General features: G+C 35.9%; 1 protein-coding gene and 1 long non-coding RNA gene across 2 annotated transcripts in view; one reads left to right on the top strand and one right to left on the bottom strand.

Annotated features, from left to right (window-relative positions):
* The window catches only part of LOC144633175 (uncharacterized), a 109249-nt gene that overhangs the window by 71665 nt on the left and 19239 nt on the right, over positions 1-18345 (top strand). The window lies entirely within an intron of this gene.
* LOC144633232 (uncharacterized) lies at positions 653-6408 on the bottom strand. The gene is made up of 3 exons (XR_013567014.1): positions 6185-6408; positions 4131-4158; positions 653-3008 (listed from the first exon to the last, which is right to left on the bottom strand). It is a non-coding gene; the product is annotated as an uncharacterized LOC144633232 (long non-coding RNA).

Raw genomic sequence — 18345 nt, 5'->3', positions numbered from 1 at the left:
GCTTTCTGTATTTTTATGCTTTATGTTTGGCTTGTTGGCTTCTCTGATCCCGGAGGCACAAGGTAAGGTTCCCTTCAGTCAGTCAGTGTTTGAGAATAATTTGCGGTTCTTCTTTTTATACTGGAAAAGTTGAAAATTTACATAGTATGTAAATAACATGTAAATAACATGTAAAGACACTGTAAAGGATGATTTACATAGTTTTTACCCTTTTACATGTTCTTCTCAAAACATGTCAAAAACATGTAAATATTTGAAGTAAAACATGAAAAAACACAGAACATCATGTAAATTTCCCGAACGAAAGACCACGGACCATGTAAATAGCATGTCAATTTATCCGATCAACACTGTAAAAAGCATGTAAAAACATTTATACCTGATGCTTATAAATAGACTGATCAAAGGGGGCCTGTTTGGAAACATGTAAAAACCATGGAAATTGACAAAGGGGGCCTGTTTGGAAACATGTAAAAACCATGTAAATTGACAAAGGGGGCCTGTTTAGAAACATGTAAATTGACAAAGGGGGCCTGATTGAAACATGTAAATACCCTGGAAATCGACAAAGGGGGCCTGTTTGGAAACATGTAAATACCCTGGAATTCGACAAAGGGGGCCTGTTTGAAAACATGTAAACTGACAAAGGGGGCCTGATTGAAACATGTAAATACCCTGGAAATCGACAAAGGGGGCCTGTTTGGAAACATGTAAATTGACAAAGGGGGCCTGATTGAAACATGTAAATACCCTGGAAATCGACAAAGGGGGCCTGTTTGAAACATGTAAAAAACATGGAAATTGACAAAGGAGGCCTGTTTGAAACATATAAAAAAACATGGAAATTGACAAAGGATGCCTGTTTGGAAACATGTAAAAAGCATAGAAATTGACAAAGGGGGCCTGTTTGAAAAATGTAAAAAACATGGAAATTGACAAAGGGGACCTGCCTAGCCCCTGTAATTAAAATGAAGAACAGAATGCCTGGCACTGTTTTCTTTAATTCGTCTAGAACCTTTTTTTGATACTATCCTAACTACATTCATTTTCAGTACGTCAGTGCATATATTTTTCCAGTTAATAATAATACATACAAATGATTTTATACCCCATAAGTAATAAAGTTCGTCTGCATGTATCTTGCAATAAAGCATGTATATATAGCTTGGAATATTCTTAATAAATATAATAAAAATTAGCATTTCATTCAGAATAAAATGATTTAGATCGTATAGTTTTGCATAGTTTTTTCAGTTCAAATAAAGCAGTTTTACTAGGTCAAAAATTGCTGATACCAATTATTTCAACTTCACATAATCATTATGGAAAACAATAAAGATTAAGATAAATTTATGCATGATTAATTGATAGAACTGTCTAATAACATATCAGTGACTTCATTTCCAAATAGTAATAATACTATTCCTCTATTGCAAAGGCCCACTTTGATCCTGCATGTTGCACTGGTGTTTGCTTTTCTCTTAAAAAGCCAATCTCTTTTGCTTGGCATGTGCCCCGATTTATCCTATGTTCCTCTACTGAAGTGTCTTCATGCACTCAATATGAAGTGAATTATGCAATAGCTTAGCATGTGTATGAAAATGTACCATATCATGAAAGACATGTATTGTAGGATGAAAATGAGCCTTTAAAAGTTATACTATGGCTAAGATATTGATCACTTTTATTAATAGGCGTAAATGGTCTTTTTGAATAACCGCATAAAATATACTTTACAGTAACTGAAGGGTTGGAAATGAAACCATGGTATTTCAGGATTAAATTTTTGTTGAATGTTTTTCTTTTGCTTCAATTCATGTAATGTTTGGCACATGATTTTGCTTTCAGCCCTTCAGTTACTACCACAACCCTTCCATATCATAAAACTATGAAATCAAACGAATAATAAACATTGCAGAACCTTTTGCACAATGATTTTGAACACTGAACAGCCAAGTTCACACTAGCCTGCGAGTAGGCTCACCTTAGAGCACGCACAAGAACGACATTTACGTGGCAAAGCCGCGAGTGAACCTGCATCAACCTCTGCTAATTTTTCACTCCCACCCCGAAAACCGCAGGAATACTGACAAGCCAATTTAATTTCAAAGAAAGTAGAAGTTTGACAGGAATGTTGACAAGATATGACATTCATTGAGATATGAAATTTACTGGTGCCTCTTCACCAGTCTCCTCCCCACCATATTGCTGTGCCCGCCAGTCGTGAGTGCCCCAAAGTATATTTCGTGCCCCAAGGTGAGCCTTCCCGCAGGGTAAGTTCAAACACCATTCACTGCTAAGCTACATGTATGTTAAAATTGTCCCAAAAAAATGCCTTGAATTTAAATTGTACAAAAGCTGATTTTCATCTTTGCTCGGTCGCTCTCGTTGTACATTTACAAGACCTTATTTTTAACTTTTCTTACCTACAGAGTGGGCGCTTATTCGAGGTGGGCGCTTATTCGAGGTTGGGCGCTTAATCGAATAAACACTTAATTGTGAAAGTACAGACCTAAGACTGACACTGATGTAGAATAATTCTTCACCTTTAACAGTGGTTATTTGGCAAATGGTTTGGGTTCCAACCCTTCAACTACTATCATAGCACTACAATTGATAAAAAAGCTATGGCATCAAATAACCATAGTAGAACCTCTTGAATAATGATTTCGAACACTGACCAGCCTAGGTTCACTTAACACATTTATCACTGTAATTGTCAGGCTTTGTTAACATGGTCTTATTTAAAAACTGCCATGAATTCAAATAATTTGTACAAAAGTAGAACAAAACTGATGGAATAAATTTCCACCAGAAAACCACACGACATGTACATGTATGTACACCAACTGAACATTCAGCAAGATGCTTCATTGTGATGGTACAGACTTGATACTGACCCCGAGGTGAAACGATTTTACACCTTAACCACCTCTGGTTATTGCCACCTTTTTTAGTATTTGTATGTACAAGACTTCATCAGTGAAAGTGGTAGAGCCTTCTTTAACCTAACAACAAATTATAAAGAATCATTAGGAATGAAATTCTGGTTAGATCAATGTTGTGGTTACAAAATTTTCAAACCAATTTTTACTTTTCACTGTCTCATTTCTTAATATTATCTGAAACAAAAGAAAATAAAAATCAAAACCGGCTTGAAAAATTAAAGCCAACAAAGAGTTGAAACCACAACATCACCACTTCTGAACCTGCACATTAGGGACTTCAAGATAACTGGGAGGGCTGACCTTGAGAACAGCTGACTGGAAGTAATTTTTTACATGCAGACATTGCTCCATGTACATTGCCATCCAGTTGTTATCAAGGACGTGAGAAGTAGAGTTTTGCAGTCCACTGGTTGCACTCAAATATAAACTTTATACAAGAATAAAAGACCTTATGGTATCACAAAATTCATTAAAATATGCACATGTATGTACAATTGAACATGTATTTTTTAAGCACTCTACAATGCACATTTGGACATGTAGGAATTTGTACTAGACCAGCTGTAAATGTACATGTAGCAAATTTCCTACAAAGTTGATTGCATGGTAAGCTATACTCATGACCACTGGACCACAGTGGCCAGCTGCCAACTGTCAGAATGTTTAAAGTACACTTTATGTTACCATTACCACTATTAACTATTTTAAGGCTAACCATAAACATGCTAACCAGAGTTTTAAAATTTAGGGCCACACAAAGTGCTGTTAAGGCCAACTGGAGTGCTATTTAGGCTACATTGTAAGTGCAATGCTATTAAGGCTAACAATAGTGCTACATGTACAGTGTAACCCCGATATAACGATATGCCAAGGGGGCAGTAAAATTATATCGTTATATCAAGGAATCGTTATATCAGGGTGCTGTCCTATACATTTTATTTTTGCCGGGACATAACATATTCATCGTTATATCGGGAATATTGAAGATCGTTATATCGGGGTTCCACTGTATTGAGGTTAACCAGGTTGTTATTTCGGCTAACCTCAGTCCTATTTGGGCTTACTGCAGTGCTATTCGACTTACAGAAAAAAGCCTTTGACTGCAGGTCATTAAGTCTACATTGGATTTAAAACTTTGATTAGCTGCTAGTCATTGAGACATAAATTGAGGCTTGTACTTACATGCCACTCTTGCTATCAACCCTTTCATCTGAAAATAATAACACATCCAAACAATTCAATGTCATTTGCTGACTCAATTAGAAAGTCACTTCAGTACTCCCGACGTAACCAACTGAACATTCCATATTCAAACCCCATCGAACACCAACGGTTGATTGGGTACGGTAATTGCACATAACCGTACTAAAATTAAAATTTGGTCCATCCAACAAAATGGAATGTTTGATTACGAACTCTTGCTTGTTTGTATATTATGCAGACATTTTGTATGGTGCACTGCCTATGTTTTGTTGATGTTGTTTTTTTATTTATTTATTATTTTGTTTTTACTACTGCCTATGTTGCGGTGAATGAAATGGTGCAAGTTCTGTTTAAGTAGAAAAAAATGTTCTGTTTGAGTCTTATGGTGACTACAAGGCAGAAACCATTTCCTTCCCACCACTATAAAAAGTAAACAAAAGTGCATATATCAGTATTTAACTGTTGTTTCGTTCTCTTATACAAAATATGTATAAACAAACATTGACACTCGCTTTAATTAGTCCTGCATGTTTTACTTATCAAGAGATGGATTCCGAACAAAGTCGAATCACATTGAGTTTGGTTGTGTATGATTGGTTCCCCGGGGTATCCAATCCAACAAAATCAAACCAAAAATCAATCGAACCCAATCGAACACCAATCGTTCGATTGGGTTTGGTAATCAAACAAAATCAAACATCTATTTTGCTGTGAGTCCGATTTTCGAACCAATCGAACATAATCAAACACAGTCAAACTCAATCGGGTTTGATCTAGTTCTGAATCTTTCTCTTGATAAGTAAATCACGCAGGACTAATCAAAATCAACTTTTATTGAATGGAATAAATATAAAAACGTCCAAATATCGAACTGAATGTCAATGTTTAGTAAAATATATTTGGTAGAAGAGAACAGAAGGACGGTAAAATAACTGAAATGCACTATTGTTTACATTTCTATATTAGAAGGAAGGATATGGTTTCTGCCCTGCAGTTTTTACCGTTACACTCAAACAGAAGTTGCACCATTTCATTCACTGCAACACAGGCAATCAGTGTGTTCAATATGTGAAGAATCATTATAGGGAGCCAAAACGCTGCCGCCATCAGTCTGTCTTAGCCCTCGAGGGCGGCCAAAAGCGACGTTGACAGGAGAAGAGCAATTTCCAGCATAACAATTACATTGGAGGAAGTGCTTACTATCAACATGGATGACAAAAATAATAAGTGAACAAGTAAAATAATTTTTTTCTTAAGATCAAAATCATCGTAATAAGCAAAAAACTTGCATGCAAAATTGACTTCAGCTGTGGCTCTTGAAATCAATCGATATGTACGCAGTATAAATCAATATATACGCAGTATAAACAAACAGGAGTTCGGTAATCGAACTTTCGATTGAGTTTGATTGACCAAATTTTATTGTGAGTTTGATTATGTACGATTACCGAACCTAATCGAACAATTGGTGTTCGATTGAGTTCGATTACCGAACATTCGATTGGATACCCTGGGAATAATCGAACTCACAGCAAAATAGACGTTCGATTTTTTTCGACTAACAAAACCAATCGAATGAGTTTGATATGCCAGGAGTACTATATAGATAAGATTGATAAATACTGCTAAATACTTTTGGTGATAATTTTAAAGCTGTTTTAGTTTGCTTTATAATTTGCCAGTTGAAAACCTCACTGAGTTTAAACTGTTGCAAATCGGCAAAATAATAATTACTATACATACAATAACATGAATAAATAAGCCTTGCACTCTTAAATTATATAAGCTTATATTTTAAATAAAACATGTTGAACAGTCCTGTGTTGACATCTCTATATGCACACGCAATTATTCAATTTATTCTAACAATAACTTCATGTTTAAGAAGTGCTGAATTATACGTATGAAGTGCAAGAACAAACACGAAATTCTACATTTTGAACTTCTATTAAAATATTAAAACCAATCTCACCTAGAAGCTACATAGAGGAAATCAACCAAAACATGATTTGAACGGTCATATATAAGCTTACCTTGGAAAGAAACTTGGCTAAAACAGGCGTAGTGATTGGAGATCCGGTGAAAGAAGGCTCCATGCAGCTAATTTGGAAGTTATAAGGTCTTAAAGAGAGGAAAATTGCCCTTTTTAGCGAGATAAAAGGCCTCTCAATGATCGATCTTCGAACCGTTGAACCGAGCGCCAAAAAGTACCAGAGAGGACGCCGGGATTAATTTTCGTTCGCGCCAGTGCTTCTCGGCCTTACTTCTCGACCAGGTCAAACACGGCAAACGACCAATTTTACCGCCGTTCGCGTGCAAAATTTCCTTGTCTATAATATAAAGAAAACCAAAACGCATGTCTCGAAAAATATATAAGCCAAACTGTTGGACGCTAGCGTTTTCCCCCCACTGCTCCAGATTGTTTAAAATATTGTTAGACGAAGTCATAGTCGCCTTCGTTTTCTGCATCAAAAGGTTTTTATTTATAATCTGTTTACTTTTTGACATTAGTAAAAGATTTGTAACTAAGAGCTTTTGTAATGAGTTATGTTAAAACTGATATCAGTCGCTTAATTTCGTCTTGCGCTTCGTTCATCTAGATAATTAGTAAATAATAAAACCCCATTCAGGCGGTTGCATATTGGAGGATAATGCCCTTGGCTGAAAAAATGAACAGTTGACTAAGCTTCAAAGGCAACTGTGAAATTTTGAGGATAATCTTTCAGGCAAGGAGTATTATCCTCCAGCAAGCCGGAAGGGGAAATATTTATTTTATACTTTCTTAAATCTCTCCGATTTCTTCTTCGTCGTTTGATTTCGTACCACGTGATGCGTTCTGTCTAACTAATGAATGCACGCGAAAGTTATTCGGTGGGTTACAACATGAATTAAAAGCTCATGTTCACATGTTTTCAAACAGCCCCCTTTGTCAATTTCCAGGGTATTTACATGTTTCCAAACAGGCCCCCTTTGTCGATTTCCAGGGTATTTACATGTTTCCAAACAGGCCGCCTTTGTCAATTTCCATGTTTTTTACATGTTTCCAAACAGGCCCCCTTTGTCGATTTCCAGGGTATTTACATGTTTCCAAACAGGCCCCCTTTGTCAATTTCCATGTTTTTTACATGTTTCCAAACAGGCCCCCTTTGTCAATTTCCATGTTTTTTACATGTTTCCGAACGGCGCCCCTTTGTCAATTTTCCATGTTCTTTACATGATTTAGTAAAGAAATTTACATGTTTTTTACAAAGAAAAAAACTGTAAAAGTGGTTAATACATTTGACATGTTTTTTACATGTTCTTACAATTAGCGTTGTAATAAAGGACCATGTAAATCACTTTTTACAATACATTTACATGATCCGTTGAAGACTGTAAATTTCATGTAAATTTTGTTTTACAAAACTCCAACATGTAAATTTGAATTTACAAAGAATGTAAATAAGATTTACATTTTGTAAATTGTAATTTACATGTGCATGTAAATTTTCAACTTTTCCAGTATTATTAATCGGGCGTGGCCGATTTAAGGTTTACCCTTTGGTCGTCCTAGAGCGTAGTCTCCTGGCGCGGCCAAAAAGACGGGGATAGCTCGGGGTTGCTACAAAACCGCTACGGGTGACGCATACCGCAATGGTTTTCATTTTAGTTTTGACAGGAAATCGTTGCAGGCACACTTGGTCGACTTTTGGGTTAATGTGTAATCAGGTTGTGTTTTTTTGCTTCGGCGGAAGGACAGAGAAAAAAGCTTACGGGGCAAAGTACAGTATGGGGCCCAGTTCTCGGCCACTTTTGACGTAAACTTGTATTTCTTACCTCAGAATATTCGCAGGAACTTAAAATTTCTCCCAGAGCTAGCTACATTATTCAGCTTTTTGGTGTAAAGCTATCGACCGGTCAAAAATTAATTTGCCCGAGCAATAATAAAAATAAAAGCTCCATTTGTGGGCCCAGTTCTCGGCCACCTTGGCCCAGTTCTCGGCCACTTTTGACGTAAACTTGTATTTCTTACCTCAGAAGAACCGCAGGAACTTGAAATTTCTCCCAGAGCTAGCTACATTATTCAGCTTTTTGTTGTAAAGCTATCGACCGGTCAAAAATTAATTTGCCCGAGCAATAATAAAAATAAAAGCTCCATTTGTGGGCCCAGTTCTCGGCCACCTTGGCCCAGTTCTCGGCCACTTTTGACGTAAACTTGTATTTCTTACCTCAGAAGAACTGCAGGAACTTAAAATTTCTCCCAGAGCTAGCTACATTATTCAGCTTTTTGGTGTAAAGCTATCGACCGGTCAAAAATTAATTTGCCCGAGCAATAATAAAAATAAAAGCTCCATTTGTGGGCCCAGTTCTCGGCAACCTTGGCCCAGTTCTCGGCCACTAAAAAGCTTGTCCGTAATTATCTGTAAAAAATGCTCAATTAATTTTCACAGTCATAAAATCACTCTGTAAACCTATTTATACTATATCGATCCCAAATTATTTTTATGATGCTTTGTTTTACTTTAGAAAAGAAGGATTTTAACGCGCCTAGTTGCCTATGTGCAGGTTCTGGCAAAACCGCATTGTGTGACCCGTGCATTTAGATGGTTTATTTTGCAGTGAAAAGGTCTTGAAAGATTTAGGTGTTGTAGAAATAATAGACAAGACAAGAGTCAGCTCAAAACTTAGAGATAAGATTGAACTTTATTTTTAAAACATTTATTTCTTTCATTCTGGCAGCAGCAGATGAAATTATATTAAAAACCAAGCGCTAAGCTGTGATAGCGAGCAGGGTGGCCGAGAACTGGCAAATACGCAAACGTCGCAAGAAAAAATTTCGAAGTAAATTAAGACTAAAAAATACAACGGTTCAACGAAAAGTTAACTAAAGCAGAAAGCTGAATTATTCTACGTTTCACATGCCAAAAATTAGCTCGTATGGTGGGGGCTTTTGGATAAAATACGAATTTAACTACATCCATGAATTTGGAGCCGTAAACAAACAACTTTTTTGGGAATGCAAATTCACCTACCTCCGCGTAAACTCGACGTGTGAGCTTTCTATATCGAATTGAACGATCAAACTCAAGATACTTAAAGCACATGAATCAGTCTATCGTTTGAAGGAAATACCTTTTTCTTTTGAAGATTTAGGTGTTGTAGAAATAATAGACAAGACAAGAGTCAGCTCAAAACTTAGAGATAAGATTGAACTTTATTTTTAAAACATTTATTTCTTTCATTCTGGCAGCAGCAGATGAAATTATATTAAAAACCAAGCGCTAAGCTGTGATAGCGAGCAGGGTGGCCGAGAACTGGCAAATACGCAAACGTCGCAAGAAAAAATTTCGAAGTAAATTAAGACCAAAAAATACAACGGTTCAACGAAAAGTTAACTAAAGCAGAAAGCTGAATTATTCTACGTTTCACATGCCAAAAATTAGCTCGTATGGTGGGGGCTTTTGGATAAAATACGAATTTAACTACATCCATGAATTTGGAGCCGTAAACAAACAACTTTTTTGGGAATGCAAATTCACCTACCTCCGCGTAAACTCGACGTGTGAGCTTTCTATATCGAATTGAACGATCAAACTCAAGATACTTAAAGCACATGAATCAGTCTATCGTTTGAAGGAAATACCTTTTTCTTTTGATTCAACTGGAGTGTGAAAAAACGCGTTAAACACAAAGTGGCCGAGAACTGGGCCCCATACTGTACTGATATTCACCATTGTGAAATTGCACTTACTTTGACAAGTTAAAGTTATTTTTGTAAATGAAAAAGGTAACGTCATTGATGTCACGCAGTGTTTTTTTTTTTAGCAAACTAGATGGTTTGCTGGTTTCTGACTATGAATGGGGGTGTGATCTTGCGGTATATTTTTTGAGCCTGACTCCGCCGTAAAACTTTTTTTTTATTTAGCAAGAACTGTGTCGATTTTCATTTCTGAACAATTGGTCGTCAAGTCGTTTGTCACAAAGAGTAGAATGTTTGTACAGCATGTTTTGGAATTATTTTAGATTTGGTTAGTAAGACGCTTCTGAAGACCTGAGCAAAACATTGGGAATGTACAGTATTAATAGGAACTTGAATGGAATTTCTCACAAGTTGGATAAAGGTATCAACTGAAAAAAATGGAATTCAAAATGAGAACTTGGATTTTGTTGTAATTAAATTTTATCGCGGATTGGATGCATAATATCACGGCTTTGAAAGTCTTCAAATAATTAGAAAGGTTCCTTTCTTCCTTTTGATCTTATTGTTATTTTCATGTATTGATTATTCGAAAGTGGTTTTCGTTGATACGAAAAAAAAAAACGGGTTTTCACTGAATTGCTTGAAGTATTTTTTACGGCGGCCCAGAAGGGTCACCAGCCGTTTTTGTTTTTGTTTCCGGCCCAGAAGGGTCACCCACCGTTTTTGTTTTTGTTTCTTTGTTTTTCATTTCTGTTTTTATGTTTTTCCTTTTCCTTTTTGTTTTTGTTTTTTCATTTAATTTTTTTATTAGCTGATTTTTTTTATTTTTCCTTTTCACTTTTGTTTTTGTTTTTTCATTTAATTTTGTTACCAGCTGTTTTAATTGTTTTTTGCAATGATGGCAAGTAAAAGAGACAGGCCAAACACAACTCCCATTGGTCAAGATTCGTATTGTAGACCTTCAAAGTTTTGCTCTAACGAGTATATCCTTTAAAGACCTCCGTTTTCTGTAAGAAATGATGGGAGGGTCGTTAAATATTTCTCTTAGAACTGGTTGATTCTCTATTAGGTGCCACTTTTTCATTAGAATATTCTTAAGATTAGGCACTGAAGGGCGAAAGGTACAATTCTTTTTGCACGTTTTTTGTTTATTTTGTAGAGCCGACATTCTTTCGCTAAATTTAACTTCTGACAGAATCTTCTCCGAAAGGTTATCTGGATAACCCCTCGCCCGCAGACTTCGTTTAAACTGTGTAGTGTTTTCTTCAAAAGTCTTTTTTGAAGAATTTGTTCTAAGAAGTCTAAGGGCTTCGCCTTTAATGAAACCTTTTCAGACTCCTGAAGGATGGCAGGAGGAGAATTCTGTGTATTGAAATGACTCTGTCGGTTTGAAATGTGTGCGCACGTCGAGGATAGATCTTCTCTTGAATCTTTCGCCCTTGTAATGTATCCAGAAAAGTGATCTCTGTGTCTGAAATCTCAGCCGTAAATTTCGTGGTCGGATGGTGATTGTTAGCTAGTTCTAGGAACAGGTCTATGTCTTTATTTTTTTGTCTATGTTCCATAGGGAAAATATATCATCAATATATTTTTTCCAGACCAGAAGAATATTCTAATGAAAAAAACAGCTGGTAAAAAAATGAAATGAAAAAACAAAAACAAAAATGAAACGGAAAAAAACTAAAACAAAAAAAGAAACAAAAACAAAAACGGCTGGTCAAACAAAATATAAAAACAAAAACAAAAAGGAAAAGGAAAAACATTAAAACAGAAATGAAAACAAAAAGCAAAAGCAAAAGAGTTAAAACAGAAATGAAAAACAAAGAAACGAAAACAAAAACGGTTGGTGACCCTTCTGGGCTGCCGTAATTTTTAGACGTGATAATATTGGCTTAATCAAATTACATTGTGCACGAAATATTTGTTATTTTTTTGTCTTGAAACTTTGAGGAAATTGAAATTTTTGTTTGACAGTAGTGTATGAAAGGCATTTTATAGAACTGAATAAAAAATTAGAAACTTTGATAAAGGTTATTTCAAAGATTTATTTTGCCTGATTTTGAAGGGTGTCAGGAGTTTTAAAGAGTGCTGGTAAACGGCTGTATGTTGTTTGTGATTACGGATCTTATTTAGTTTCGAACGCTCTAATTTTTGAAAGGTTAAAACAGGTTAAAACCGGGCGGTTTCATGAGTTTTTTGGGTAGAAAGGTACGGTGGTGGTCAAAAAAAAAATGTTTAGAAAGGAATGACTGTAGTAGCACGTAAGTCGGAGGTTTGCATGAGTCACGGGGTATAGTATGCGTGAGCTGGATTTCCGGCGTCACAACGGCATGTTTTGTTTACTGAAAGATACACTCGACGTTTAGTTAGCTTAGTCGGCTTGGGAAACTATTTTAAAAATGAATGTTGTAATAGTTAATTAATAGTAATCTAGAATTAACCCACTCTCGATTGGAGTCTGTTCTGGATTCGCGCTACCTTTTCGCCGCGAAGGAATTTTGTAAAATTTCGCTAGTGGAAAGAGGTACTGTAAGAACAGTATCAATAACTCAAAAGGAGGAACTTCTTTGTAGCTCTGAATTAAGACGTATGATAAAATTTTAGAATAAGAAACTTTCGATATATGGTTTTCATATTGTTTTTGTCAATTTCCTTTTGTGGCAGATTTTTTGAGAATCAGCTTTTCTTTCGTGTGATGACAGACACAGGACAGAACGAGAGGTGGATGAGAAAGATGCCGAAGATGAATAAAAAGGCACCGAAAAACGACAAGAACCGTCAAGGACTTATCTTTAGAGGGCGGGGAGTTTTGGCATACTGTATTTTGAGGACTGGACTGGACTAGTAAAACGCGGACTAGTAAAACGCGGAATTGTAAAACGCGGACTAGTATAACGCGGACTAGTAAAACGCGGACTTGTAAAACGCGGACTAGTAAAACGCGGACTCAGGTAAAACGCGGACTTGTAAAAGGCGGACTAGTAAAACGCGGACTAGTAAAACGCGGACTTGTAAAACGCGGACTTGTAAAACGAGGGCTTGTTAAGCACGGACTTGTAGAGCGCGGACTTGTAAAACAAGCGCTTGTAAATCGGATAAAACTAAACGGTTTAGCGAGCGAAACAATTTGTGTTTGAAGCTCTTGTGTGTTTCTTCGACGGCATATTTCTAGCTTTTTTGAGCACTCTATGGTCTGTTTTAGCGTGGAGATGTTTTTGCAGTATAGCACATGTTCGTTCTGCAAACCCCTACTAAAACAACGGGATTGATGCTATGAGTTGTGTGCATATGTTTCTTTCTTTCCACTACTTGACGTCTGTTGAGTGCAGTCGTTTTTATTGCTCGCACGAGGTAGAACGGGGCCCGTCCAGAAATCAACAGTCAATCGTAAATAAAGGTGACGGGCCTACACGACTCCTACGTTCGTGACATTAGAATATTTGCCGTTAAATGTTTAAATTCGGTCTTTCGACCTTATTTGCTTCTGACTTCTTTCTGAGGTTACTGTTTTTTTGAGACATTATGTATTGAAGAGAGCCGTAAGATGATTGTGGCCAAGGAATTCGAAGTGTCTAGAGGCGTTTTACAAGTCCGCGTTTTACTAGTCCGCGTTTTACTAGTCCAGTCCAGTCTACAACTTAAAGACACATCAAGACCACCCCACTGTGAATTGCCATAGCACAGACAAAATTATAGTCAATATCTTATGTGTTTTTAAGAGAATTACATAAGAACCAAGGCATGTCTTGTCTTGCCTTACATTGACATGCAATAATTTGGAAATACTAAGCTCGTAACAGTTTAAGACAGAATCCATCAGGAATTTGAGTAACATTAATTTTAGTTACGCAAAAATTGAGCACCAGAATAATTTAAATCCTTGTGTTCTTTCATACCTTGTTAAAGGCTTGACATGTGATAACACCAACATAACACCAACAACAGTTCTTTATCAGTGGGGATTGAAGAAAAAAATGGAAACATCATCACACAGTTGACCCCCATGCAAAAACACTCCAGGATGTCACGGGGCTGTTTGGTGTCCGTCTGCCAATTTCTAACTTCAAATTCCAATGTTAAATTCACATTAAATTTTCAATATTTCTTAGTTGTCTAAATTTTACTAATTCTTTTAAAAAAACTATCACCTGCCAAACATCCCCAAAAATCACTCAAAAAATTACAAAATACCGCAATACATAGATACATGGGATGAGTGAAGTTTCCTTGGATTCCTTGAAACACCAACAAGATATTTCCGTTTAAGGTGGCTGATAATGGGTTTCAGTATTTCCCAGTCCTTATACTTTGGTTCAGGACTAAAAGCCTTCATCAATTGCTATTACAGTAATGGTATGAAACAAATGTTCAATCATTCATCAACAAGTTGTGATCATTTTCTTGACAATAGTAGTTCCCCGGTAAACAGTTGTAGTACTGTCCCATCAAAGTGCAATGCCTGGAAAATACCGAAAAGCACACGACCTTCAGGTGAAACCGCACCTTACAGTATTACCAATACACTGCACTTTGCTAAGTCTTAAAACTTTACATTGTCTATTCGTCTACTTCAATCGTTTATTTGTATTGTGTGAGATACATTTATAAATTGAAACCATCATGTCTTTAAGTAATAATGCAATCTCGACAACGTTCTAGATATTATATTATGCACACTAATACAGCTCATGCAAGCCCTGTGACTTACACAAACACAGTCGGACTGAGTGCTTAACTTAAGTAACTGCTTCGTGGTTTCTGCTGTACTGAACCCTGCCTTTCAAGGCAAAGCGCCCGATTTTAAGCTTCTCAAGCTTCTCAATGTTCTTGTCTGATATTATTTTTGCCAATGTGTAGTATTTGTTAATGCCGTATTTTTATAATTCTCTATAGTCTTTCAATTTTGTTTTTGAACATCACAATGGTAAATTACGCATTTTTGACTCACATGATGAGCATTTCACCTGCTTTTTTAAGGTTTCACTAAAATTTTCTGATGTGCAGAAAAAAACGGAATAGCCAGCACGTATGTGATAAATTATCCTAACGAACCATTTTGTAACAATTTTGGACTTGAAACAGACGGAACGAAAAATATTGTGCCACAACAAGAAAAACTACGGTTTTTAAAAAAACGCGACGTCTTGCTTGGAATATTTTCTTTTTTTTGATGAAACGAAAATAAAATTTTGAGCTTGGTAAACAGTAATCGAACGTAAACGCGCGTTTAATGAACACTGTCTAAAACGCGACTATTTTTTGAAGGTTTTCTAAAAAGAAATGTTCATGGCGTGATTAAAGTTTAGCGATCGTTAATTAACTACATCATTTTTTCCAAATATTAAGGGGATCGTTAAAACAATTTTCGCCGAGCCGATAACTGTCATTTAGAACACCCACTCCTTGACCATTTGCAAATAACTCTATATGAAAAATTAATCAATGCCTGCAAATATTCCTTCATAAAACTGAATTGAAGCAACAACATTTTAGTTAGAACTGCGGTTTTCTTACAAGTTTTCTTTTTCACAGAGTTTCACTAAGCAAACAGTGGTAAAATTTGTAAAATTTACCGTCAGCTCGACAGTTTATGTAAAACTGGATTAAGCACATTAACATGCACCGTCAAGAGGACGTTTTAACTTAACTACACTTTGCTGGTGGTTTTGGCACTGTCCATGCAAATTTGTCAGCTAGCTGTCGTGCTGCCTGTCTAGTTTTGTCAAGACAAACTAACTAAATTCACGACTTATCCTCGTTAGCAAAAATTGTAAACATTTTTGTTATCTCGTATTGTCTAAAGCGCTTGTTTTGGCAATCTACATGAATTTTGCGTGCTTCAAATTGAAATTATATATTTGCAAAAAGTCCAATTTAATTTAATTTTAAACAAGTTAGGTTTATTAACCAAAAACAACTGCTTAAGATGTGCATGTAAGAAAGCGCTATAAAAAGAGCAGTGTAAAATTACGAACCAGAAAACTGCGCGCCCCTAGTAGGGCTCCTAGTGCGGCGGTGTGAACAACGTTGACGAGGACGGTAAGCTATAAACGTCCGTGTAGTGAATGTCATAAAATTATTTTAGATTATTTTCTGTTATGTCGGCATGTCTAGGAATGAGGACAAATTTAAAGTGATTTGTGAAAATGTCGCAAATGTGTTTAAAATGAAGCTATGGCAAACTACGTAAACACAGCAACATCTCATATTAGAGACATTTACCTGTCAAAATAAAGGATTGATTACGTTGCAAAATAAAATAATCCACCAACCACAATGCAGGGGAAATCTTTAGTTGTAGCAACCACCAGTAACTAAAAGGTGATTTACCTAAGGAGCTGTCATGTCTGAATACAGAATAAGATGTTGCAGCTCAGTTCATGATTCTCGCCACTGAACCACCCACTGAAGCTTCACGCTGAAATGTTCTTGATCACCGGTCAAATTTTGTGAAGTTTTCGTAAGGCCATCGTTAAGATGCTTTCTGTATTTTTCTGTTTTGTTTTCGTCTTGTTGACTTCTCTGATCCCACAGGCACAAGGTAAGGTTTCCTTCAGTCAGTGTTTGAAAATATTTTTTCGGTTCTTCTTTTTATTATCTGATATTATTTTTGCCAATGTATAGTATTTGTTAGCGCTGCTATTAATATAATTCTCTATAGTCTTTCAATTTTATTTTTGGACATCACAATGGTAAATTATGCATTTTTGACTCACATGATGAGCGTTTCACCTGCTCTTTTTAAGAATTAACTAAAATTTTCTGATGTGCAGAAAAGAAAACGGAAAAGCCAGCAACAGTTTTTTGCAACAGTTTTGGACTTAAAACAGACGGAACAAAAAAAATCCCGCCGCTACATGAAAAACTACGGTTTTTTAAAAAATGCGACGTCTAGCTTGGAATATGTTCTTTTTTTTCTTATGAAACGAAAATTAAATTTTGAGCTTGGTAAACAGCAATCAAACGTAAATTCTCGTTAAATGAACACTAAAATCGCGACTATTTTTTAAGTTTTTTTTAAGAAGGTTCTTGGCGTGATTAAAGTTTAGTGACCGTTAATTAACCAGATCGGAAAAACAACCAGTTTCGCCGAGCCGATAACTGTCATTTGCAACACCTACTCCTTGACCATTTGCAAATAACTCTACATTAAAAATTAATCAATGCTTGCGAGTATTCCTTCTAAAAACTGAATTAAAGCAACAACGTTTTAGTTAGAACTATTTTCTTTTTCACAGAGTTTCGCTAAGCAAACTATGGTAAAATTTGTAAAATTTACCGTCAGCTCGACAGCTTATGTAGAACAGGACTGAGCACATTAACATGCACCGTCAAGAGGAAGTTTTTAACTTAACTACACTTTGCTGGTGGTTTTGGCACTGTCCATACAAATTTGTCAGCTAGCTGTCGTGCGGCCTGTCTAGTTTTGTCAAGACAAACTAACTAAATTCACCACTCGTCCTTGTTAGCAAAAATTGTAAACATTATTTGTTATCTCGTCTTGTCTAAAGCGCTTGTTTCGGTAATCTACTTGAAGTTTGCGCGCTTCAAATTGAAATAATATATTTGGAAAATGTCAAATTTAATTTAAGTTCAAACAAGTTAGGGTTATTAACCAGAAACAATTGCTTTAGAAACGACGATATAACGGAAAATAAGCAACATCAAGTTATATTAAAAACTCTGAATGAAAATGTGAAAAAACTTCATCCCAAGCACTCAAATTAACATTTCCAAGAGAAGCGGATGTCTTCCAGCATATGGCCGCAACCAGTTTTAATGTTTCCCAAAGAACATTAGAAACACTTCTGTGTACGGTCCATTTATCGAGGCTGTTAAAAATACATTATTTCACAAGGCAAAATCTCACCGTCGCTAAATGTTATTAATTTGTATTTATTTTTTATTATTTTTTATCCAGTACTATCACACGAGTTTTAAACGCTTGAAATAAGATGTTTCTTTTTTATAAATTTGATTTATTTTTATGATTAGTTGTGTTTTTGTTATTCGTGTTATTTTGTGATAAATTTTAGCTTTTTATAGTTTATAACTTTAATTTATTGTAAATAATTGAACTCGCTGCAATATTTAGGTAACACTATTGGAAAACGAAGAGCCACCCTGTGGAAGCAATTCTAATAAAGCCATTATTATTATTATTATTATCATCATCATCATCATCATCACAATTATTATTATTATTAAAATTATAAAGAAGCGTTAATTGTCCCCGGGTCTACAAATTACAGATAAAAACTAAGAAAACGCGAGCCTTAGCATGGATAACGATCAATTTACGACGACGGTCCAACTCACTGTGTACTGGCACCCAGTGATATCCTTTCATTTATTTCACTTGAGGAATGTTTCAAAACATACAAGATGTAAATCGTCGGGTCGTCGCTACCAATAGCGTGAACTACTCACATTTAATTCGTTGCAAACATGAAACAGCCTCAGTTAAAACAAGATTGTCGGAGTCTAGCTAGAAAAAAAGTTCAGCTCCTCCTG

This window comes from Oculina patagonica, chromosome 12 (genome assembly GCF_052425735.1).
Source record: "Oculina patagonica isolate OP01 chromosome 12, crgOcupat, whole genome shotgun sequence".
In the NCBI taxonomy this organism is placed as follows: domain Eukaryota; kingdom Metazoa; phylum Cnidaria; class Anthozoa; order Scleractinia; family Oculinidae; genus Oculina; species Oculina patagonica.
The sequence above is the reverse complement of the archived record's forward strand: the minus strand, read 5'-3'. Positions and strand labels throughout refer to the sequence as shown.